Genomic DNA, 26,703 nt, shown 5'->3' on the forward strand with positions numbered 1-26,703 from the left:
CAGATATACATATTGTCAGTCACACACATAAACATACATACTGTCACACAGAAACATACATATTGTCACACACATAAACATACATACTGTCACACATATACTGTCACACACATATGCAGTCACACACACAAACATACATACTGTCACACACATAGATACTGTCACACGCAAATATACATATTGTCAGTCACACACATAAACATACATATTGTCACACACATAAACATACATACTGTCACACACATAGATACTGTCACACACATATACTCACACACATAAACATACATACTGTCACACACATAGATACTGTCACACACATAAACATACATACTGTCACACACATAGATACTGTCACACACATATACTCACACACATAAACATACATACTGTCACACACATAGATACTGTCACACACATAAACATACATACTGTCACACACATAAACAGATACTGTCACACACATAGATACTGTCACACACATAAACATACATACTGTCACACACATAGATACTGTCACACACATATACTCACACACATAAACATACATACTGTCACACACATAAACATACATACTGTCACACACATAGATACTGTCACACACATAGATACTGTCACACACATAAACATACATACTGTCACACACATATGCAGTCACACACAAATATACATGTCATAGACAAAAACATACATATTGTCACACACATATATACTGTCACACACATGCAGTCACACACATAAACATACATACTGTCACACACAAACATACATATTGTCACACACATAAACATACATACTGTCACACAGAAACATACATACTGTCACACACGTAGATACTGTCACACACATATGCAGTCACACACATAAACATACATACTGTCACACACATAGATACTGTCACACACATAAACATACATACTGTCACACACATAAACATACATACTGTCACACACATAGATACTGTCACACACATATACTCACACACATAAACATACATACTGTCACACACATAGATACTGTCACACACATAAACATACATACTGTCACACACATAGATACTGTCACACACATAGATACTGTCACACACATAAACATACATACTGTCACACACATAAACATACATACTGTCACACACATAGATACTGTCACACACATAGATACTGTCACACACATACTATCACACACATAGATACTGTCACACACATAAACATAGTCATACATACTGTCACACACATAAACAGATACTGTCACACACATAGATACTGTCACACACATACTATCACACACATAGATAATGTCACACAAATATGCAGTCACACATATACTCATACATATGGCCTATTCATCAACACTAAAATAAAGTTTTTAAGGACATTTTCCTTAAATAACGTTATTTTGGTATTCATGAACAGACTTAGCACAGGAGATATCACAGATATCTCCTTGCTAAGTTCCCCTGCATTAATTTCCACACTCCCCATACATTAGTACATTAGTACATTAGTACATTAGTATGGGGATGTGGAAATTATGGTATTCATCAAATTCCGAAAATTATCAATTTTCGGAATTTGATGCAGTTACTATTCGCCACTGTGAGGTGGCGAATAGCAGAATCGACTTACCTGTATCCGCGTGTGCAGGTCCCCCGACGAGTCCCTTCGGCACTCTGCTCCGTCCTCAGGCTCCGGAGGCTGGTCGGACATGTGTGCTCCCCAGCAGAGCACAAGAAAGTTTAGAAAAAGAAAAAAAAGTTTTTGTTTTTTTCTAATCTGTCATGTGGTCTGCTGGGAAACCACATGTCAGACCAGCAGGACGGAGCCGGAGGCTGCTGCGCGGACAGGTAAGTCGGGGGGTGGGGAGGGGAGCGGAGGGGGAAGGGGGTTGGGGTACACAAACTTACCGCATCTGTAGGCAGTGCTGCGCATGCGCTGGTTTTACAAATGTAACAGCGCATGCGCAGCACTGTTTCCAGATGCGATAAGGTAGTGTAGAGAGGGAAAAGTATCTATTTCCCGAAAAGCTGTCATCGCAAAAATGACAGCTTTTCGGAATAGATACTTATGGAGAGGTGGAATGATGAATTCCACCTATAATTAGCTAGAACTCCATGAGAGTTCTAAACCTAATTATCTCTAGAGAATTTTTAGGTTTAATGAATAGGCCCCATAGTCACACTTTCCACATCTATATAATCACACACATACACATACTGTCACCCACAAATGCAGTCACACACATACATACTGTCACAAACATATGCAGTCACACATACATACTGTCATACACATATACTCATACATACATATATACAGACACACAGTCACATACACATACATACTGTCACTCACATATGCAATCACACACATACACACTGTCTGTCACACACCACGTCACAAATACACTTAGACAATACTATAGTGTCCTTACACTCTGCAGCTGCTGCTCCTCCTCTCAGTTCTCCCATCCATCCATGGTGCTGCTCCTGGCCCTGACTTCAGGCAGTGCCGTGTAGCTGCGCCGCCTACTCTGACTCCGCCTCCACCATTCTTCTCAATTAATTTCAGATCGCAGCTACTGTAGCTGCGATCAAAGACTGGGGGGCCCTTCAGAGAGAGGGGGGGGGGACACAGGGGCACTGGAGCGGCCTCCCAACTTCTTGCTGCACCTGCTGGCCTTATGTTTGCACAATGCACGAGGAGGGGAGGAGGGCAGGGCGATGTACCGAACCTGTGCTGCTGCTTAACTTACCTTTCCTTCCGGTCCTGGGGCCTCTCCACTTCTTACACTATCAGCAGCCTGGGCCTCGGCACTGCTAGTTGTGACAGGCAGCCGGGCTGTCTGTCAAGAAAGAGACTGCTAAGCTTTGGGCGGGTGACGTGTATAGTGGGCGGGGCCACAGGTGACAAGCGGCCCCACAACCCAATTGGCCCACCGGGAATCTTCCCACTGTAGGTAATGGCCAATCCGCCCCTGGCGATTACGCACGCAGTCGATTGTCGCGTTCTGTGCATGCTTCATAATGCGCATGCCTGAAGGTCTCACTGTGATCGCAGACACTACGCTGACCCATCGCAGAGTGATTGACAGGAAGTGAGCGTTTGGAGGTGGTGACGGGGGGGTGGTCGGCGAAATGTAGGTGTCAGTGCGTTTGAACGCTGTTACAGGGGCGTGCATAAATTAGCCACTATGATGCCACACACAGCTTGAGATCTCACTGCGTGCGACGAGGTTAGCAACTTCTGAGTAAGGTCAGAGCTTGTGCAAGTGTGCGTGAGGCTGCGATGGTAGTTGATGTTACCGATGGTTTCGCTATTTTGCCAAGTATTACAAATGTGAGTAAGTGGATGTGGGTATCCTTAAATTGCCTAACCCCCCCTTCCCTGCTGCCTAAACCTAAGTCTCCCAGGAGGTGCCTAACCCTAACCTCCCCCCGGGGGTGCCTAAATATGACCCTCCTGGGGGGGTGCCTAGCCCTAAGTCTCCCCAGAGAACCCCTATCCTAACCCTCCCCCCCGTGGTTGTCCATGTCCGGCGTAGGTAAAATGACAGGTGTCGGGATCTCGACGCCTGTCATTTAACCCCTGCCGGGATTAGACAGTCGATTGCTTCCCGCTATGGGCAACATCACTTTTAAAATTCACTTCTGAAAACTCTAACTTTAGTAAATTTACCCCTAATAATACACCCAGGCATTAGAGAAAGCGCCTGTCAGTGATCCATTCAAAAACAGCCATTCACTAGCGATTTCACTAGCGTTTGCAGTCCTTGTTTCAGTATCTGGTATTTGCCCCCACCCTTGATATCCACAGATAACGCCTCTCTCAAAGATATGTACGTGTGTAGCTCTAAATCTGATGGCATTTCTATGAACGTTCCCTTACTGTACTCTGCATACATTAAAAATCCCAATTATCCAGGCACTGGCATATCTAAAGTGCCAGAATTACGCAAGTCTGCATGGGAACACAGCCGTGCGTCCACTTTCTGGGTACGTGCAGGTCGATTACATGCGTAATACGTTATGCAAACTTGCATATGGCTCACTCCCCTCCTTGTTTATTATTTACTAAGCCATGTCACCTGCATAATAGAGTCTTCATAGTGTAGGCACAGTAAAGGTGATCTTTATACCTATGGCTTTAATCCCAGTAAGTCGGCTTATGGTTTTAAACACAGAGTAATATGGAGGTATTTTACAATAAACAGCATTTTGTGTAACGTAAATTACTGATTGTGTTATTCATCTATGAATGAGCACTCTGATTAGTCATAAAGCAGTTTATAATGTCTTGGTTGAAGGCGGATCCCTTCACCGGATCCCTTCACCGCCTCTGCACTGTGAGATCTCAGGTAGCGCATGTGCAGTCAGCTGGGTTGGCCGGGGTAATGTAAAGGTGGGTACCCACTAGACGATATGTCAGCCCGAGCCTGCGGATCAGCCTGGCATATCAGGCACATCGTCTAGTGTGTACCCACTATATGCGATCCCCCTGCCCGGCATCGGGGTCGAACATGCATGCACAGACGACAGAGCGACCCAACGGCGGACGCCTGCAAGGTCAATGATGCCAGCGAACGACATATAGAGCATTCCGTCCCCGGATTGTGCAGTGTGTACCACCCGCCTAATATATCGTTCATTCTGCTGGACAGCTAATGTGTACCAGGCTTTAGGGATCGCGGGGACAGCTCCGGTAGTTAAGTCGTAGTAGAAGAAGGTGTAAACCATTATGTCATACAAACAGCGCTGCGACTGTAATGCTCAAAAAACAACTTCTGTGTACATAGGATGGTGGTCTTCTAAAACAAAACAAAGCTGTATTCCTCAAAAAAGAACTGAATAATAGAATAAAAAAAAATAATTAACTATTCCCGATAATGGTGCTGGTAATAAACCAAAAAGAAAGTCTAAAAATGCTGTTGTCCACTCACTTCTCAAAATCCACCCACTGGGAGAGTTCTTTAAGCTTCTGGTTTTCCCTTTCTTTCTTGCTTTCTGCTGCTTCTTCCAGAGACAAATACTCTTTATATGGGATATCTTCAAAATTTACTTCCCCAGGTAAAATGACTCTGCCATGCACAGGGGATGACATTACAGCAAACAAACTGTAAATGTGTAGCTTTGCATGGCTGGGGGGCGGGGCTTCGGATAGCCACGGGTAAGTGGGCATGTCTTTGGTTGACTGGGGGGCACAGGGCTTCAAACAGCCAAGAGTGGGCATGGTTTCAGGCACCCGGGGGCGGGTGGGTCGAGGGTGAAGCTGCAAATTGGTCGGGGCCTCGAGGGGGGTGAATGTGCTGGGCTTCAAACAGCTGCTGATGGTAACAGGATTTATATTTTTTTCCTGTCAACACTGCCTGCAATGAAGCCTGTGGGCCTATTTGTATGGGAGGCCTGGAGCTACAGCTCGACCTGCCCCATTGTTAATCCGGCCCTGCATCTGAGTAAGCCTATGGTCGCGCAGACTGGCCAAGGGAACTGAGGTGCAGGTGCCAAATTTTCTGCGTACAGGATTTCAGATTTAGTCAGATATACAGCCAAAAAACGGTCACGACATTATCGCAGTTTTGCTGTCACTCCGTTACCGCCCACAAAAACAGTCGCTGTCTGTCAATCAGCAAATAAATCCTCACTACAACTGTAGTCACATTTGATTGCAATTCAATCGCCATGGGCAGCACAGATGGTGTAATGGTTAGCATTACTGCCTCACAGCACTGAGGTTGTTGGTTCGATACCCACTACGGCCCTAACTGTGTGGAGTTTGTATATTCTCCCTGTGCTTGTGTGGGTTTCCTCTGGGTGCTCCGGTTTCCTCCCACACTCCAAAAATATACTCGTAGGTTAATTGGCTCCTAACAAAAATTACCCCTAGTGTGTGTATGTGTGTGAGCATGTGGTAGGGAATATAGAGTGTAAGCTCCACTGGGGCAGGGATTGATGTGAATGGCCGAAAATTCTATGTACAGCGCTGCAGAATATGTGTGTGCTATATAAATAACTGGTAATAATAATAACAAAAATAATGTGCATTACGGCTAAGACACATGCGCGGTCCACCAATAAACGCTCAACTGCGTGAACATCGAAATAACGCCTACATCTGACACAGGCCCATAGATATACCTATTGGACCATTAAAGCTAAGGTTATCTAACATAAACATTCATAACAGAGCGGTTTAAACTATTAAAGACAACTACAAATTTAATTCATTATTAGACATACGCTACCATGAGTAGAGACAGTTATTGTATAAAGATTACAGAGACAGGACAAATGACTATTTTTCATTAGCTATACAATCCATTTGCCGTATTGTATTAGTATAAAGAAGCAATGTGACAGTTCATTGGCTATGCAATAAAAAAATAAGATAACAGAGAACAAAATGGAGTAAATAAAATGGCAAGTTTATGACTGGCTGACAGGACAACATTAGTGCACATGGACAATGATCACATTCACAGCAAGATGCAATCACTGTACCATTGAATGGTTGTTGGCACATCTGATAGACACTTTTTTTGTGTGATGTGATCTGCAGCCATTTAAGTCTAATTGGCTCTCAGAATTCCTGCTCTTATGGATACTGTAAAATTATACCATATTCTGTAAAAAAAAAGTGTAATAATAATTATATTTATGTTAGGTTTTTTATGTTTATTTTCCATAAAATCTGTCATAGATTTCAAATGTAAGAAAAAAATAAAATAAAATGACATACAGAAAATGAAATTTCCTGGATTTTTTTATTTTTATTTAATTCACTAAAAGCAACAACAAAAAATATCACTGCATTTGCTTTTTTTGCTACAAGAAAAATAATAATATAAAAATTATGCAGTTCAGATTTGGTGTAGTTTTATTTATTTTCTACTTCAAGTGTGTACCAATTGTACAAAAAGTACAGTGAGTTGTTTTTTTTTAGTTAATAAAAAAACACACCCATTTCATCTCATCAGCATACATTTACTTAGTTGACATAAAAATGGGTGTATTTTTACTTAGAAAATACCAGTCACAGCTAAAGTTACTTTTTAAAGATATTTTTAGCCAAATTACTTTTTTATAGGATTATCCTATAGGTGTATTAGATTTGGCATAATCCTATTTAACATAAAACATTACCTGGTATGTATAATAAGACACATAATTACCTATACGAGTTGGTAATATTGATATAAGAGACATTCTAGCTGTTATTTGTGCCACTGTAGCATACACAAGTCATGCAGACTGGTCAGCCAGGACAAAGGTATGAGACAGCAGTATATGCAGACATCCCTAATCTATGACAGAAAAGTATTATGCACCCTCAGTGATAAGAAGACACACAACAGACTATTAATACCATTGTTCTGGAGCAGGCTCCTCCCTTCTGCCACTTGCTCCTTCTCTCTCTAGTGTTCTCTGGACCTCAAGGTCTTGATAAGATTTGTGTACAGGAGGAGTTAGTAGTTCAGATAAGCTCCAACACTAAGAAGACATCTATCTCATAAACAGTCCAGAGCTGCAATCACAAAGTATTCTCTTCTCACCTGGATTGTGGGGAACCACCAAACCAGTAGTTTGCATGGAGGACCTAAAAGCTTTCTCCTTGGACTCTTGCCTAGAAGGATATGGTCCTCTGGTGCAGGTATCTCACCAGTCCTGTATTCAGCCACCTATGGGATCACCTGGATTCTCCATGACCCACTGTCTCCCTCAAAACCCAATCAGAACTTGTTGCCCTGGAGGTTACACCAGTCCTGTGGAGCTGCCAACTTACCAGGACAACATCGGGGGTGCAGACTGGTATGGAAGTAGCCAGGAAATGCATTACCCTTCATGTAAGTACTTAACATGCCAAATAACCAGAGACTCCAACATAACATACCTGCTTAACTTTTATTACACAAGAAGGTATTTCATTTTGTGAGAATATCTCTATTTCTAATTTAGTTCAACAAAGACATTGACACTATGTTTTCACTGTCTATTACACTACGCAATCACACATTCTGTAACTACAATTTATTTTTACACTTTTTGCGTTAGGATTTGTATATATTTTTTTTACTTTTTAGTTGATCCCCATTGAGAGAAACTGTTATTGAATGCACAATTCCCTTTTAGTCTTGAGATCTAGTAATAATTATCTTTAGATAACCTGAAAAGTGACAAGTATACAATGTGAATATCTATTAGGTTATCACCAGTCATGGCCCCAACTACTCTTGTAGTCAGAGAATTGACGGGCAAGAAACCTACAGGTAATAAAACTCCAGGGTGAGTCTTGAGCTCTTAAATTCAGAACAAGGATTGACACAAGTTTTTTTCAGATATTAAAATATGTAGTGAATTACTGGGTTTAAAAAAGGTAATTCATAAATTAAAACCATGTGCCTAAAGAATGCATAGAATAGACTCCTCTTTAAAGCAATTATTCTCTTATCTCAGTGTATTTTTGTTGTTTTTCTAGACTCTATTGTAGCAGATAGACAATTATTTACCCATAGAATAGGTTTATTGTAGATCTTATCTCTATCCTTTCTCCAATATTTGAATTAAGATTTTGGTGACCTCATCAGACAGACTACTCTTTGTATATATACTATAGTTTTGTAAATCTCTCCAAGCAGTAATGGATACATAACATTTCCAGTGCATAATAGGTTATGTATAATTGTATATAATTATATGGAATAATGTGTAATAAGAAACATGTTGTGTTTACAGCAACTATGATCCAATATAATTAGTTACAAGGCAGAAAAAAATACAACAAAGAATTTAACATGTAATACTTATGATAAATATTTAACTAAAATAAATGTAACATAATCCTGGATTTCAAAAAAATATAATTGGTAATTTTTTTAAATGAAGCTATGTCATATGCATATATTTTAGCTTTATTTCTGTTATCAACATTAATAATAAACCTCCCCATCTCTAAGTATTGTTTTGAAAGATATGTTGGTCTGTTTATATATATGCCAAGATGTAATTTCATTTTTTTAATGCAAAGTTGTTGTTTTTTTACATAAACAATCTGGGGAGAAGGATACAAAAAAAAGAATACAGAGAGGGGGTGGGGATAGGGCAGTATTTGAACAGTAGTAAAGTCAATGCATTATACATACCTAATGCATTTAAAGATGTAATTTCAAATTGAATATGCATTTTGAAAATGTATGACACAAGAATAATTTGTGCCATTTATTTTAAAAACAATATTCAATTGTTATTCAATATTCTACATTTGTATTTAGATAAAAATAGTACAATGAAGGCATAGTTGAACCTCAAGAGGACAATAGTTGTGTAGGAGTCAATATATGTCCTAATTTTCATTTAATTAAATCGCATTATTTAGTTTAAATGAAATAGTAAATCTGTAGATATTTTCCAAAAGAGGGAATGTATTTATTTTGTCATAGATTCAATTTCTGCTCTGTAAGTTGGGAAGAAAAAAACAGTACAATAACAATAAAAAAAACAATATATATATTTTTTACTTTTGTATAAGATATAAAATTAATTACTGTATATATGTCATGTAATCTGTATTTTTTTTTTAAGTCTCTAGAATAATTACACCTGGATTTAATGTGTCGACTTCCGGCTGCCTAGGATATATCGGAGACGGGGCAAAAACTTCCCTCTACTTTCAGCATACATCCAAAAGAAAAAGGAGGGTCCTTTTCTCCCAGGCTCAGGTGTACGAGCTAGAAAAGAGATTTGAGCAACAGAAGTATCTCACGGCCCCCGAGAGAGAGCAGCTGGCTAAGCACATCCACCTTACACCTAACCAAGTCAAGATCTGGTTCCAGAATCATCGCTACAAAATGAAAAGACAAGCCAAGAACAGGGAGGATCTGGGTGAAGAAGATTCCAAACCCTACAGTGTGGAGTCTGATGAGGTTAAGGTGGCATGTCGAAGTCCCTGCACTTCCCTAGAGGATTATGGTGACATGAAGCTGGAATACAAGGGTTCCATGCAAGACCAACAACTCCATGGTCAAGGTCTGCTGTTAGCACAAGACTTCCTCAGCTCTGCCTCGGATATCCATGAATTTGACAAATCTGCTCGAAATATGGTCTTCAAACCTTGGTGATTGATGGTGGAAAATCCACTCTTGAATCATTGCCCAACATATATTTTATACTAAAAGAATTTCTGAATCATAAGATACATACCTCAACTGCCCTCCAAACATTGATTTAAAAAATATAATGAGATGACACTTAAAGTGGAAGAAGAATCGGTAACACAGATACATACAGCTGCTTACGGGAACTTCACTACCTATTTACAGATGTATACGTGGGTTTCACAATAAGTACATACTGTATATGTGTAGTAGGTGACATAGACAATTTTCTAAATTCATGCTTGAGAAGTTACAGAGGATTTTCTTTACACGCAAAGTATCTAAGGATTAAAAACATAATGCTTCATGGCTCTTAGTTTAACAATTAGCATTGTCCGACTATTGTAAAATTTAAGGATCAATAACTGCCATTTTAGTATGCAGCTGCACAAAGCATGATTACTTTTGTGACTGTAGGTCATGTTGAGTTGAACGTAACGTGCATTTTGCTGCATAAAGTAGACTTTTACTTCTAAATACCAAGCGCTACTTATATTGGTGGCAATATGAATAGTCAGACACATCTTGCCCTAATGATTGCTTGCAGCTTCCTACAAGGTGGATAAGGGGGAAAGGAGGGAGCGTTAAGCATTGGTAAATTACAATATGGGTGTGTGGCACATATATGACCTATGAGCACTGGGACACAGATACATATGTGCCTGTCAGTAGATGGGTAACATGCAGGTGCTCAACCCCTGGTGCAAGTTACAAAATGATGGTGATGACACAAATTATGTCTTTTTCCCCATACACTTTATGCTGATGGTTTAAGCTCAAATTGCATCCAGCTCAACATGATTCCCTGAATCTTCAGACAAACTTTGCTATAGTTCGCCACCTTCATATGCTGTACAGTTCTGGGCTTTTAGAGACTATTGTATCTTATGGTAAAACCCACATCTTCAGGTTTAAGTGTTTTCTAATAAAAACACCAAATTAATAGAAAAATGCATGTGAATGAAAGAAAACAACAGTTAATTGGCAAGAGTACAATAGACTATTCTGTCAACAGAAATATGTAACATTTTATGCACCTTTCAATAAGTTTTCAAATGTCAATATTCAAGTGTATTGGAAGTAAAGTGCAAAAGTATCAAAGGACCCTTATAACTTGGAAGTATTATTATAATAATTTTTCAGAATGAAAAAAAGAATTTAAAGCTTCAGAGAAATATTTGCCAAAAAGGTACATACTAAAAATAATCAGGAATAGTGATAACCCCGATAACCTGTCCTGTAAAAAAAAAAATCTGACATTTTTCAAAAATATTAGCTGTAAGATATTGATAAACTAGAGATGTGCGTTTCGGTTTTACTTGTTTATGTTTGGATCTCAAAAAACTGCATCATATTGGTTATCCAGCTCTCACGAGTTTTGGAGTGCCAATAAGATAAATCTGATAAATACGAACAGTTGATAATTTGTAATTTAGTCAAAATCGTACCGCTCATCTATGAATAACTACCAAAAAACCTACTAACTTAATACATTTGCAGGGTTTTCATTTTTCTTTACAACCTACATTTGCATTTCAACTTATTTTTTTCTAGCTTTCTAATAACTCATACAAGTTAAAGTAAAAAATAAATATATTTGTTTTTATATATACAAAACTGTATGCATATGTTTTCTATTTTTCATTTAATTTAACCTATTATTTTTCATAGAAAGAAAGCACTTTGGATAAGGGAACATAAAATACTAGCTACATGTAGTAAAATAATATTTTTTTTAGAGACAAATGTCTATTCATTAATAATAATCATTAAATTAAAATATTTGTGCATGCATAAAATGCGAAGGAAAAAATCTGTCTTTAAGGGTCTAATAACTTTTAATTGATTTTAACAACAGTCTATCAGAGTGTTATGTTAATAATATAAAAAGAAATTTTGTTGACAATAATTTTTCAAAAGAGGATAAAATACAATTAAAATTCAAGTAGATAATAATTAATCATTTGTAGGACTCATTCACCGTCCGCTGTAACATGTTAATTTATTTAGCAATTGTCTTTTCTTGCTATATTCATTGCAAAGATCTTAAAAAAGGAACATTGGCATAACATATAAAAATATATTTTTGTTTTTACTTTTTCTTAGCAATCCATGTTTTAGTATTTAATTCTTTGGTTTAAATATTTTTTTGTGACTATTTATTGTTTATTTCGCTGTATAAGAAAAAAGCTTTTTAACAATCATTTGTATTACATATTCCAATCAATCCACTAGCAAGGTCTAGTTACTTCTGAGTAAGATATCTATTTATATAGTAACATTTTTGCCTCTATTGCCATTTGTCACTGGTAAATTTTATTTATCATTCTAAATATATGAAGTTGTAATTTACTTCACAAATATAAATAACACTGTTTAAAAAAAATTGTAGTACTTACATTTAACAAGTACTAATCTTTCTTATTTTAATTAGCAACTAATTAAAATAAGATTATGTGTGTTGGAAAACAGGTAACTTGGTCTTCTGATATTAAATATCACATATTAAAAAAAGACGTATAACTACATAACTCCTCTAATAAAAGGTTTAGTTTACCTTTTGGAAAAATATATATCCTCCTACAGCAAGGTGTTGATTAGATACACTCTAATAAAGTGTATAAAATTAGTACCTTATGGATCACAGTCTCATTTTTTTTTGGGGTGGTGTGAGTGTAGGGGATGGAATATGCAGTTCAGTGTTTATGCCTGGTTGCAACTGCAGTGAAATCTGGCATGTTAACAGTTTTAGCCAAGAAGCATAGACAACCATTTATACTACCAAGTAAAAAAAATAGGATAACATTAATTTTGTAATGTGCTAGTTGGGGCTGCTTCCAAACAGAGTATTGCATGCACTAGGCCTCCAAACTTATCCACGCTACTAAATAACCAATGGTTAGACATAGGATAAGTTATATTTGCTCATTTAAACTGAAAAAAAAAAAAGATCCTTTAAGCTCTGACAGGAAAGTAAAAGAATAAGAAGTACCTCTCACCAGACATAATTAAGGCACTTGCTTTGTGAACTGTTTGTTTTGGCGATCTCTTCAGAAAGTCTGCGTGGTGGACAGAACATTTGAATCTGGCATTTTAAGTTGTATGTTGTATCCACTCATAGGTACATAAAAACAGCAATTAGGAAAAAAAAATGGCACGTACATAGAAAATTAACCAGATCTGCAGGTAGCAGATAATATGCCTTATGAAATCAGATAAATAAAATGTAATCTGTACCAAACTTCCCAGCATTTGTTTTCACTGTGCTGGACCACTCTACATTTTTATCTAACCTGTTTTATATATCATTTAAAATTCTCCACTTTTAGACCATTAGGTACGGATTGTCGACAATTCCTCATGTTGACATATCACCCATGTTGACATGATGAAATTTCACATGACCACTGTCGACCAATCAAACCATTCCCTCCTATGGAGGCATAATCTCACGGCCACTGCAAAGCAGCAATGAGCGACTTTTCTCCTTTGTATTCTGATGGTTCTATCTAAATCTAATAGGCCATAAATAAAGAGGAGATCCTCCTTGTCTATAACGGTTAGGTGCAGACTACACATCAAAATACACTTCTGCTGATGTAATGCTTTAAAACATACTTGGCGAGTACTTGGCGCTTCACTGCAAACCACCTCACTGAGCCATGGACTGCCCACGTCACTGGGGAAATGGACAGATCAAGAAGGCCGGTCTACTCTGTTGGGAGTCCGGAACAGCTCCCTGAAATTTGGGAGTCTCTTGGACATTACGGAAGAGTAGACAAGTACGGTTTACATCAAGGAAACAGCTGATTGGAATCTGATCCATAAAGCAGTGATGGCCTTTAGCTAGCTGCCACTTCAGCACACCTTCCCTAACCACCCTGCCGGGCCCTGCTCCTCCCCAGTAGGAGACGACTAGAGTGACGAATGACATCTCAGAGCAAATGAAACCTCAGAATGCCACTCACGTGAGTAGACCTCCTAGGGCTCAAAATTTACATCCTCTTGTGAGGGTATGGGAACCCTGCTACAGTATGTACACTTGGCCAGTGATGATGCCGAAATATGGAAGTGTTTTAGGGTAAGAGGGGATATGCCTCCTTTTCATGGGTACAGTCTGTCCCAAATACGTGTTAACAAATTTGGCAGGTATGTGGTTGTATGGCATCACAAAGGGTCTGCAGACCCTTACGGAGTACACATATAGATAAAATGCAACCATAACAGGGTGTACAGTGCAAAATACTACTGTACAAGCAAACTAAAGTACATTTAAAGAGACATGATAACAGCAAATCTTCACCAATTACCCCCATTTAATGGAATCCCTGTGTCTCCAGTGGTCCAGAGAAACACTGTAACCACAGTCCAGGCAAAATTCTAAAATTCACATAACGTACTCAACCCAAAACTAACTTTTCTAATTTTGGTGGTGTTACTTTTCAACTGCTAGTTATTAATACACTCACCATTATAGGGATTATCAGATGCAAAGCTACACCTTTCACTTGCTTTGTGCTTACTGGTCAATTTATTAAAACGTACCATTGCTGACTGGCTAGTTGTTTCACACATGTGCAGTAGGGCTGATGCCTAGACTTGGGACATCAGTTCCACTTACGTAGAAAAATAAAAAAATAAAATATATCTGTAAAAATAATAAAAATGATTTTTTTTATTTAATTTCTTATGGCCATACTGAGGTGACAACTACAGAACAAAGATTGTGGCAGTACATGTACACCACCATAATCCTCATTAAGTAGGCTTATCCAGTGTTGTAGAGCATCTTTTTTTTTCAGCCAGAAAAGCATCATGGTCTGAAGCTGCAACTCGCAGCAGTGAATGTAAAACGCAAAGTCTGCTGCACTGGGCTGCTTGAATGGGGGTGTAAGAAGACCAGCAGTGACACTAGTGAACTTGTGGATGTTTTCTATATATGTATTTTGCCATCTGCAATTATTTACTACTGGGCAAGCGCAAAATATTCTGAAAACCCTACGGTGCATGCGTTACTTTGAGTGTACACACGATTGGGACCGATGGTATCAGAAATCAAGTGGCAAAACAATGGGCGGTGACTGGTAGGTGGCCTGAAGTGAACACAAAAAAAGTCTCATGGGCGTGTGATAGGAGTGTGAAGGCCGTGCCAGTGAAAGCGGCTGCGATCCCAGGTGCATAGCCGCTTCCACAGAAGCCATTTACAAGTGTGCAAGTGACGATGGTGCACGCAATGGTGGCGTGTTGAGAACCAACGGAGGTGTTACGAGGCTGTGAAAGTGTGCGTCTCAGTGCTTGCACATTCATGTGCACGCTAGTACACAAGAGGAAGGCTGATATTAGCATTTGCATGTTATTATCGCTCCTGAGACTCCAGCAACAGGCGCTAAAGCAGACGGGGCAGCGTTCACCTCTGAACTAGGCCCTTAATGTCTATCAATATTGTTATTTGCTACCATCACCAATTGATTTTCAAGATGAGTTTGCAGCCTTGGGTCTCTCTCGAATATCATGGTGAGGTCAGAGAGATCCAGCCCATGTTCTGCCGCTTGTGTTCCTCATAAGATACTCTCAGCTGAATAGCTCACCACCCCTCCTCGCAGAGCCACCACCCCTCCTCAGAGTCACCACCCCTCCTCACAGAGTCACCACCCCTCCTCGCAGAGCCACCACCCCTTCTCAGAGTCACCACCCCTCCTCACAGAGTCACCACCCCTCCTCAAATCTCCCCCCAAAATCACCAATTTCCTTATGCTTAACTGACTTCTGCTCTATTCCTCACATACATTATTTCCAGAATACTCCTTTTACTTACCCAAAATGCTCTCAAAACCTTTATGCGCGGTCTCATCTCCCTCGTCCTATCTTGCATTCCTTCGCTTTTATACCTTCAACCTACCTTGAATGCTGTGACAAGATGTTTTTTATGCCACTGCTCAATGCTAATGGATTTTGCTATCATGCCCATCCTTTAAATCTTTAAATACACCCTGAAACCCCTGCAGAGCTTTGTGGTGTCTTACAAACCAATGACAATAATAATACTAGGGGGTCATAGGGCTCTATTTACTACAATCCGCATTGGTAATGCAGATTGTAGTGTGAAATTACAGAGTGAATTCGCATTGCGAATTCAGGCAATATCACAGGGATTTACTAAAAATTCCTTGCAGGGACAGAGCTTGCGAGAAAGCTCTGTCCCTGCGAATCCCCTCCGCACACTAGTCACGGTATTTTTGCAAAAAAAATACAGTGACAAGTGCCCCGCGCATGCGCCGGCCAGCCGCCGTTTCTACCCCCCCATAGTGCTCTATTTATCAACATTATTTTTACTAAAATAATGTGAAAAAGGGTGTTTTCACACCCTTTTCACATTATTTTAGTATCACCTATAGTTATTACAGGGCAATTGGAGTAGAATTCGTAAAATTCTACTCCAAGCCCTAAGTATCACTTATTTTTAGTAAAGCAGATCGCATTTCCCATAACTGTAATGGGAAATGTGATCCGACCATAGTTACTAAAAATAAATGTGAAAAAAATATCGGGGAAAGCCCTGTGATAATAACGCCACCTGGAGGTGGCGTTATCCAGGGTCTGCCCTGGTAACCGGACTCCTGGCCTGCTCTTACGGGGAGAGCAGAGCCAGGAGTCGGTCCCTGTAATCAGCTGTGTGGTCTAAACAGACCGCAAGCTGATTACTGTAAAAAAAAAGAAAAAAAAAATTGTAAAAAAAAAATTACTTACCTGACTCCAGGGACCAGTGATCGGGCCTCCGATGATGTTCTCCCCTCCGGTCAGCTGGTCTCCCACAGTGCACTGCTGCCCGTTCATCAGGTGATCGGGCCCCAGTACAGTATGGGAGATCACCTGACCGGAGGAATGGAGAACATCACCGGAGACCTGGAGCATGCAGTTAAGTGTAAGTAAGGGAGAGGGGGGTCGCGGGGGGGGGGGGGGGGAGGGGGGGGTAGCGGGGGCAACCGGTCGGCGCATGCGCGGGCACTTAATCACGGTATTTTTGGCGAAAATACCGTGATAAGGCTCCGAAGGGGATTTGCAGGGACAGAGCTTTATCGCAAGCTCTGTCCCTGCAAGGGATTTGTAGTAAATCCCTGTGATATTGCCTGAATTCGCAATGCAAATTCACTCGGTAATATCACACTACAATCTGCATTCAATATGCGGATTGTAGTAAATAGAGCCCATAGTATTATAAGAGAGAACAGTTGGCCAAAGCAATACAGGTTCATACTAGAAAATGCTAAATAAAATGAAACAGAGTTCTAAGGTATTCTGAATATTACACAGTTGAGCAATTATCAACAATCAGTGCGTGCATCTAAGTCGCACTGCGCATGCGTCAAAGCACATTCAGGAAGTGTTTGGGGAATACTTGCCAACTCTCCTTGATTGTCAGGGAGACTCCCTGAAATAGCAGCAATCTCCCCGACTCCCTGATGAGTCTAGCAATCTCCCTGATTGCACCTTACCCCCATTATGAAGATGTTATATAAAAGATATATATACAGTTAAATGGGATCATTACTAATATTTCCCTGCATTGGCTATAAGGCACAATGACCCCTATGGCTGCATGTATTTTCTGAAATGTATCAGTGTGTTTTCATCAACAAGTAGATCTGCTTTGAGACGCTTTTACATTTGGATTCACAAGTCACTGTTATGACACGCCTCTCAGATGTAGCAGTACACGCCCACTTTAACGTGCGCTCATAAGTGTTGCTTTCACAATCTCCCTGAAAAACGTTTTCAAAAGTAGGCAAGTATGGTTTGGGGGAGGTAACAGAAAGTGGCGACAAAAAACGCAAAATTGGCACGACCGTTTTTGGGGGCGAGTCACAGCCTGCGTCTGCGATCCTGTACGTAGTGAATGTGGCTCTGGTGTCTCAGTACACGCGGCCATTCTGCATGACCACAGGGCTACTCAGAAGTCTCTTCACAAGTATCGAAGGATCCATGACCGATGCTGCGTCTTTGTAGGCAAATGCTTGGATCGGCAAAGCCGCAGGTGGGCGTCTCAGTACATTCCTCAGCGTCTGAAACATCTGCAGATTTTCGTACACAGCAGCTGCGTACGGGATCGCAACTGTGATGGCAATAGTGTACGTCTCTGAATCAGGCCCTCAGTGACTAAAGGGCCTGGATGTAACCCTCTTGGCTCTCTGTGTCACTGCTGCCTTCATACCCACCCACCATTTTCCATCAGAGCCCCCCACTATTCCATTCCTAATGAACCTCATCTATATAAAATACACAAATGTTTTCGTAACCCTAATTGAGCTCATAGTTAAATGTATATAATGTATGACTGCATTAGTCATAACTAACATGAATAAAACAATATTATGTGAGTAGGTGAGTAGGGAGACACCCCTGCACTTCCTACATCTCAGCCACCCTAGTTCTTTGTGGCTTAATCATGATAGATACAGTACATTGGGATTGTTTTTGTTATGCGTCACTTGTAGGTAAAGCTTTTTGTTTTCATTGTTGGAACTGCACCTATAAATGTGCTTCCCTACCGTCTACTGAGATAAGTGCAACCTGGAGGCTCAAAATAGATGCCATTAAAATTAAAAGTAGAGATGAGCGGTTCGGTTATGCTAAAAACCGAATACTCCCGGCTCGGATCACTTTGGGGTTCCAAGTCGAACAGGGTTCCCGGCTTGGGTCTTCTCCTCAAGTTCGGAACTCGGGTCTCAAAACCGGATTTGGCGTATTTTGGATTGTATGTAAGTCCCTCCCTCGTGATCTTGGGTGCCATTTCATTTGACTGCAGGCATTTTTGTCACTGTGTAATGTGGCCCTGATTCAGAGGCACTCGCAAAAAGCGAGCGCTCGCTCTGAATCAGGGTGGCCGCTTTTTAAAAAAAAAAACGGCCTCCTAGCCGCTCGCTAAGCTGTGGGTGACCACCCACAGCTTTTGCGAGCGGCCAGGTGATGGTCGAGACCATTGGGCTTGTGACGAGACCCTTGTGGTAGGGTCTCGTCTGCCGCAAGCCCCAGTGAGCTTCCTGCTCTAATAGAGCAGGAAGCTCAACTACTGACATCACGAGTGATGTCAGTAGGGCCGCCCTCAAACGGCAGGCGTTCCTTTGGGAACGCCTCCATTTGGCCAGCCACCCCCCCCTCCCCGCCTACAAAACGGGGCGAGCTGTCGATCAACATCGACAGCCGCCCCGTTTTGTTGTGAGCCCCGGAGCGAGTGATTTCTCGCTCGCTCCGGGGCTCGCTCAGTGCACACGTGCCGGCCATCAACCCGCTTGCGAGCGGGTCTGAATCAGGCCCTGTATTGTCAGACACTAGCTAGCACCTGCAATACAGTGCAAACAGGCTCTTGTGTATGTCTGTTAGACGTGAACTTGAAGTGAGCTCCACTTACAATTGTTTTTCCTGGATGTGCTATATTACACTGCCGTGTGTTTCTGCTGCTCTGCCGCTATGTTAAATAGTCAGCTCGCTGCAGCCTTTGGCCGATACTGGTGAAGATAATATTGTGAGCTGAGGTGGTCACAATTGACTGGAAATGAATGTTATTGATGTTAATAATACTGTAGAGACAAAAACAGGTCCAAATTGCATGATTTTAGCTGTTCTATCAATTTTGAAAGATAAAACACCAAAACCAAAACTGAACCCAAAACACTTTCGGGTGGTTTTGCCAAAACCAAAACAGGACGATGATTGTGAACTGAAACCAAAATATGGGGGTCTGCGCACATCTCTAATTAAAAGTATACGATGATCCAAACCAACCGCTAGCTCTGAGCTGAGACACGAAACAAGTCCTTTTGCAAAGTGCACCCCTTCCGCACAACAAGGAACACAATTACCAGTGCACCACCGCTTTACCCATACTTGCCATCTTCGGGAGGGGGCAGCTAGGTCGGCACAGTAGGGGACATGGCAGCAGCATAGGTGGGTGGCATGTGATGGCGCAATCGCATCATCATGGACCCCCGCTATACAGTAGTGCTGAGGTTACAGGCATTGTAAAGCAAGGGGTCAGTGTACAGTGCGATCACGTCATCGCCACCCTGGAATCATCGCCACCCTGGACCGCCCACTTTTGCTTAGTAAGAGGGTGGCTGGGTTTGGCAGCCGGCTCCGGTAGATTTGCCCACTCTTTCGGCAGCCAGAGCACTACCCGACTTTCGACAAAATCCCCAAGCACTCTGCACTTAGGACCTGATTCAGACCCGCTCGCTAGATAGCCGATGGCCTGCGAACGCGCATGCGCAGGCTTCGTTCTACGCATGCGTGAACTACTCTGTGCGATCTCAAACCGCTCGCTTGCCACGCAAAGACAGCCAAGTGAAATGAGTGACAGGAGAGGCCATTTGTGGGTGGTAACAGGGGCAGGACACTAATAACGGGGGAGTGGAGGTGCGAACGCAGGGTTGCCTTAGTGTTTCAATGCCGTTTCTAAGGCGTGCATAATTAACAGGCAACATCATAGTACACGTCACATGCCTTTTCTTTACACTACAAGCGCTGCGTTCGCTTCCGATAGTCCTCGATGTACCAATGTTTTAATACACTTCCTGGAAATGATGTGCGCTAGTGGGTGTCTCAACATGCGCTAACGGGTGTCTGCATACACAGAGTGATCGCTCACACAGCCAAAGTGGGCATGCTTATGCCTTTCCGAGCGAGCACCTGCCATGGCGTCACTTTACTGAATTTGCATACGCTGGATGCGAGAGATCGCATCTAGCGAGTGGGTCTGAATCAGGCCCTTACGCCAATAAAGAGATTTGCAACCTATATAATAATAGTAATTGCAGAGATTTCAGTACATATATCTACAAACATGTTTAAGCCACCAGCCACGCCAAGGCGTCTCTGCTTATGGTGGTCCTAACGCTAAATTATAATAGCACACACTTTGGGTCATACATTTATGCATTTTGATATACTACATACATTTATAGATTTCTAAATTGAGAGCTATCTGGAGGCACCCCAGGAACCTCCAATTTGGCACTACAAAGACCACCTGCATGAATGTAGGACCCAAAGTGGGTGCTATTATCATGTAATGAAGGACGCAGTGGAACGATTTGTGTATACTGCTCATGCATCCCGATTGTTAGCGCACAGTCGCAGTACTGATTCAGAAACATGGTTCCTGAAGTGTGTAAGAAATGTATCGTCATTCCTGGGTGTTGACAGGGGGAGCAGCTATTCAGACACAGAGAGGTGCTACGTTTTATGGGAGTGTTGCGGGCGTGTGGCCGAAAGTGATTGCGTATACAGGCGCTTCATTGCTCACATTGGAGCCCATACTCAGACAAAGAATCTGAACCTAGCATCGGGCTGGTGCTAGTTTCAATGGTGCGAGGCGTTTGAAGATGGGCCAAGTGGTATTTGAGCATCTAAAGATGCGTTTCAGACCTCACATATGACGCTGTGTCTGATTCAGATCAGCCCCTAAATGTGCTGAATGCTACAGAAAAAAGTTTATAAAATAAAATATTCACCACATGGCTTCTCATTTTTAATGGTGATAACAAATGTTCTTTGTATAACTAGCCGGGTAACACATGAGCATATCCACAGAGACAAGTCAGCCCGTCCCGCACCGTAGCTTCCTCGGCAATATTTGTTTCTTCATCATTACTATTACTAATAAATATCAGCCCTATTGACACATGGGACTCTTGATAAATAGGTAATGATACCGTTGCAGCCATACTACAGCAAGATGTGTTTCCATTACACTGTGCAATGGTTTACAAAGGTTGCAGGACACGACAGAGCAGCAGACGTGATAGAAAATAATGGATGAGTGCCGTCTCTGCTGGGTGATTAACTGCGGCCGAGTCTGATTTTTCATTTTAAGAGAACAAACATAGGAGAACGTTCTGCAATTATTTCCCAATTGGCACCCACTAACAATGAGCACATACATCATACCACTTTATATTGCCTCATATAGGACAGTGCTGGCTCCAGGCCCAGCGAGCTCTCCACCTCAGAGTGTAAACACCTTAAGCCACTGTGACTCTGCTTTCTCCTTTCTTTGCTTACACTGGAATGTACACGCTGAAAGGAACCCAAATTGTAGCTGCTTTCTCACAAGATGAGAAGGAGAAGCCAGATTTCCTTGTTCTTTTTTTTTCTCTTTTCTTTTTCGCCTTATCAAAGTGAGCAAACTCCATTTGGAGACCTGAGTGACATCATCTCTGCCTAATACATGGAGATTTGGGTCAATATTGACTCGGGTAGAGATAGTGGAGTTGTCCAGAGCTTTCTTCTTAGGTGAGGCCAGACCCTGGCGCCAGAGTCCTCTGCAGATTGGAAGGAACTTTCTCGACCTTGCTGGTGGAGCAGATAGCTGTTTGATCTTGCACAAATGTCGGACTAGTTGTGTAAGCTGCACCCTTTCCTCGCCGGGGGTCTTTTCTTTGCAGGGGGGTCAACAAAGAACTGTACGATCCGCAAATAAGTAAAAATGGAGTCCCTCAAATAACTTCAAAGGGATAACTTGGCAAAATCTCACCCAGTCTGTGCTGAGTAATACTTCCCATAGAGGGGTGCCAAGCCGTCTAATCAAGAAGCAACACTAACTAATGACATTTACTTTGCAGCATCGAGCTATCCCCTATATTATAACTTTGCTCACCACATTCTCAGGTACCCCATTGCCCATTGGTGCTGTACCCTCCCCTCGCTCTTATCTTGAGTAAAGTGGGCCCTGGGCCTGTGACACTACAGCCGAGCATAACACTCTCAGCCCATTACCAACAATCTGGGGTACCAGCCGGCACATATTGAGGGGGCACTGTGGAGAAGATAAAAGGCATTATAAGGATGCCGCAAAGTGAGAGCAGCGCCTGATGGGTGTAACGTAGCATGTGTGAATTGGCACTGACCATGACCAGATCAGGTGCCTAGGCAGATTTGTGTGATTCTGCTACTTACTCCTGTCTGTCCCTGGATGGCCAGGATGGCCTGAGAAAGCAGCATTATGTGTGGGTGGTCAGGGGCGGGTGCAAAGCTGGAATAATGATGACAGTTATCAGCACTAGTGAACCACTTGTGATTGGCTGTTTGTGAATGCTACCCTAGCACTGATTGGTGATTTCTTTGTTGCTTGGGCACAGGTTATGATTTGTATGAGTATGTTTAAGCTATTTCTTTTTTATTTTGTCACAAGTGAGACAGAGCGTTGTTTCTGCTGTAGCTAAGAGGAGTTTAGTTGTTTAGTTGATGCCTTACTGTATATCTAATGGGTTTTTACACACAAAAACAAAAAAGTTTAACAGCTTGGGCATAAACCTGACACAAACGCTACTGTAGCTGAACAGAAAGCATCTTGAGCTCTACATCTGGAAGGAAATATGCAATCTATGCGAATATTTCTAATTTACGTTCATTTTGCAATCAGCTCTACTTTAGTCACTCATTCAGGGGCATATCAGAGTCACATGCATTTAATCCCTGGGAACAATGTATCATTTGACGCATAATTGCTTATCAACACATTTTGCGGCGAAAAGAAATGATTCATCGCCGGTATGTACTGTATAAATAATCTCTTGCAGATACACAGGCTCCAATAGCCCATAGCTTTCTTCTTAGAGCTCAGGCCTGCAAAGAGAAAAAAGTAAAGTGATAGTGGCGGCTATTGTGTGATTTCTGGGTTCGGACCCCAGCTCTCTCAATGTGCATTCACGGTCAGCAATATGGGTTTGTCAAAGTACAACGTTACTTGCTCTTTTTTGCTTTGCTCCCAACTTACAATCAACCGCAGTGTATGCAAAGTGGGGAGAAGCAGAATTCTATGCATTACAACTAGGGATGTGCAGGCTCGGATTAGTTCGGATTTTCCCGCCAAATTCGACAAAAATCGGATCTCAGAAAGAGGCAAAACATCATCTTTCATGGACTTTTGTCCAGGAATGATGATGTTTGTCCATGAAAGATGACGTTTTGCCTGTTTCTGAACCCCGATATTTGGCGGGAAAATCTGAACTAATCCGAGCCTGCACATCCCTAATTAGAACTGCGGGCCTGATTCAGAGCCGGATGCTCTGGCCAGAGCGCTTGCTCTGAATCAGGGCCCTCCTACCTAAAAATGGAGCGGCCTCCTGGCCGCTCGCATAGCTGTGGGTGACCACCCACAGCTTATGCGAGCGGCCAAAAAGATGGTCGCGATGGTCAAGACCATCGCGACCATCGGGCTTGCGACGAGACCCTGCGGTAGGGTCTCGCTGCCACAAGCCCAGGAGTGCTTTTGGCTCTATCAGAGCCAAAAGCACTCCCACTGACATCACTAGTGATGTCAGTGGGGCCGGCTCCAGACGGAAGGAGTTCCCATGGGATGTAACTGGGATGTAATATTTAGAGAGCGTGAGCCGATGAAACTGCTGGCTATGCAGGTATAGACGTAAGTAGGCTGTTCTCCAGGTGTATCATATGCACCAAGTATGGACTGGCACAAGTTCATCACAATGATGATAACAAGTACCAACCTCTTGCTACAGGTACAATGACTCATATGCATATTTCTCTGCCTACAGGCAAATGTGCTCACTTCCATGCACACAGTGCTGGAGCAAAGACAGACGTCTCTTGTTCAACTCTGCATTAGGCCTAATATGTACAATTGTAGCCCACGATTTGGTGAATTCACAACTTCTGCAGAGTAAACGCAACCATGACATATTCCTGCACCTCCTATTGCACAGGGTGTAGTCATTATGTTGAGACCACAATGTTGAAAGTTATGTCGACATTGTTGCAATGTCAACATGTTCAGTGTTGACATGTGAAATGTCGACATTCAGCACGGACTATAGGGTTAGGCACTAGAGGGAGGCTGCGGAAATTGAGATTAGGGATTGGCACTAGGGAATGGGTTAGCGATGCCGGAACCGCCATGGTGAGTGTCAACAAAATATACAGAATCCCCTATCGTACAATTACTATTTATTTGCTGAAATTAACAGATTGCCAATAAATCTCTGAGTGCCGGGGCAGCCAGCTTTAAGTTACATTTCCTCTGGTGAATGGACTTTCCATTATTTGCTTTCCATTTTTACTCTCTTCCATGCAGACTCTTTTAGCCCAGGTACACTGCTAGGTCTTCATGTAGGCACGGCATGTATGAGATTGCCCAACACTGTTTTTATTAACAATGATATCTGTGGATTGTTATGTTCATTCCAACATCAGCCATAATCTGTCATTCCTGCATTATATTACATGGCTGACATTGATCTATGTTTTGGATCATTACGTTGCTTCTGGGAGTTGATAGTTAGATGAAACCTTTCTTTTTCTTTTCCTGGACAGTTTTATCTGTGGACCAGGCTACCAGACAAACCCCAAAATAGTTCCGCCCCAATGCCCTGTTTTAGACTAGTAATGTACCTTACGTGGCTGTGACGGGTCGGGTAAGGGATGCCAGCGTTTGGGATCCCGGTGTTCAGAATCCCGATGCCAGCATCACAACCAGGTTACAATGCTAATGCCTAAAAGTAAGTATTCATACCCCTCTCTCCCCGGTGCCTAAACCTAACCTCCCTCCTTAGTGCCTAAACCTAACCCTTACTCCCAGCACCTTAAACCTAACCTTCCACCCCTCCGCAGCCTAACCCTAACCCACCCCCCAGTGCCTAACCCTTACTCCTTACCATCCCCCTAACCCCAGTACTTACCTTCGAGATTCCGGCAGTCAGGATGCCGGTGCCGGTATTCTGATAAGTGTCGGGATTCCGGCGTCGGCATTCTGACCGCCGGAATCCCATAGGTCGGGATTCTGACCGCATCCCGGCTGTGACTGGTTGTCACATGGGAAAACAGTGTTTTCAAACACTATGAACAGAATCAGACCAGCTCCAAAGGAGGAGCAGAAATAAATGTCTTTTGATATAGGCCCTCATTCAGAGCCGTTCGCTATTTGCGGTCGTTCGTTTAAAAACAAGGGGTGGCTATTCAAATGATCCGTACGCACATTGCAGTCTGTTCACACCTCTAAGTCTGAACGAACGAGCAAAACATACGCTCGTTTATTTGTTAAAAACGCCCCCTGGCCGCACGCATCCTACGTCATGTCCGCTATTTATTAGATTAATCGAGTACATCGACCAGCGTATAAACTGCTCGCTATTCTTGTGGTTGGTGTTTGCTACCACAAATTTGCGAGCAGTTCTGGCTCTAAAATAACCCAGTGACGTGGTCAATGACGCTGCTGTTTTAAATATACACACCCATAAAACGCCCGTTTTGACCTTTAAGCACGCCTGCGTTCGGATCTCCACTCCCCATTTTCAAGCACCTTCCCCTGTTACCACCCACATACGCCTCATTCTGTCACTCAAAATAGCAGGCACTCGCTATATAGCGTACAAACGATTTTCGGCCGCACTGACTGGTTCGCGCATGCGTACTAAAAAGCGTACGCATGCGCAGATGTGCAAACATCGCTCGGAACGAGCGTACTGCCGCTAACGAGCGGCTCTGAATGAGGGCCATAGTTTTGGCAAATCTAAGGGCCTGATTCAGCACGGATCGCAAGTCTGCACTCAC

Source organism: Taudactylus pleione, unplaced genomic scaffold, assembly GCF_031769625.1.
Source record: "Taudactylus pleione unplaced genomic scaffold, aTauple2 ptg000199l, whole genome shotgun sequence".
Lineage (NCBI taxonomy): Eukaryota > Metazoa > Chordata > Amphibia > Anura > Myobatrachidae > Taudactylus > Taudactylus pleione.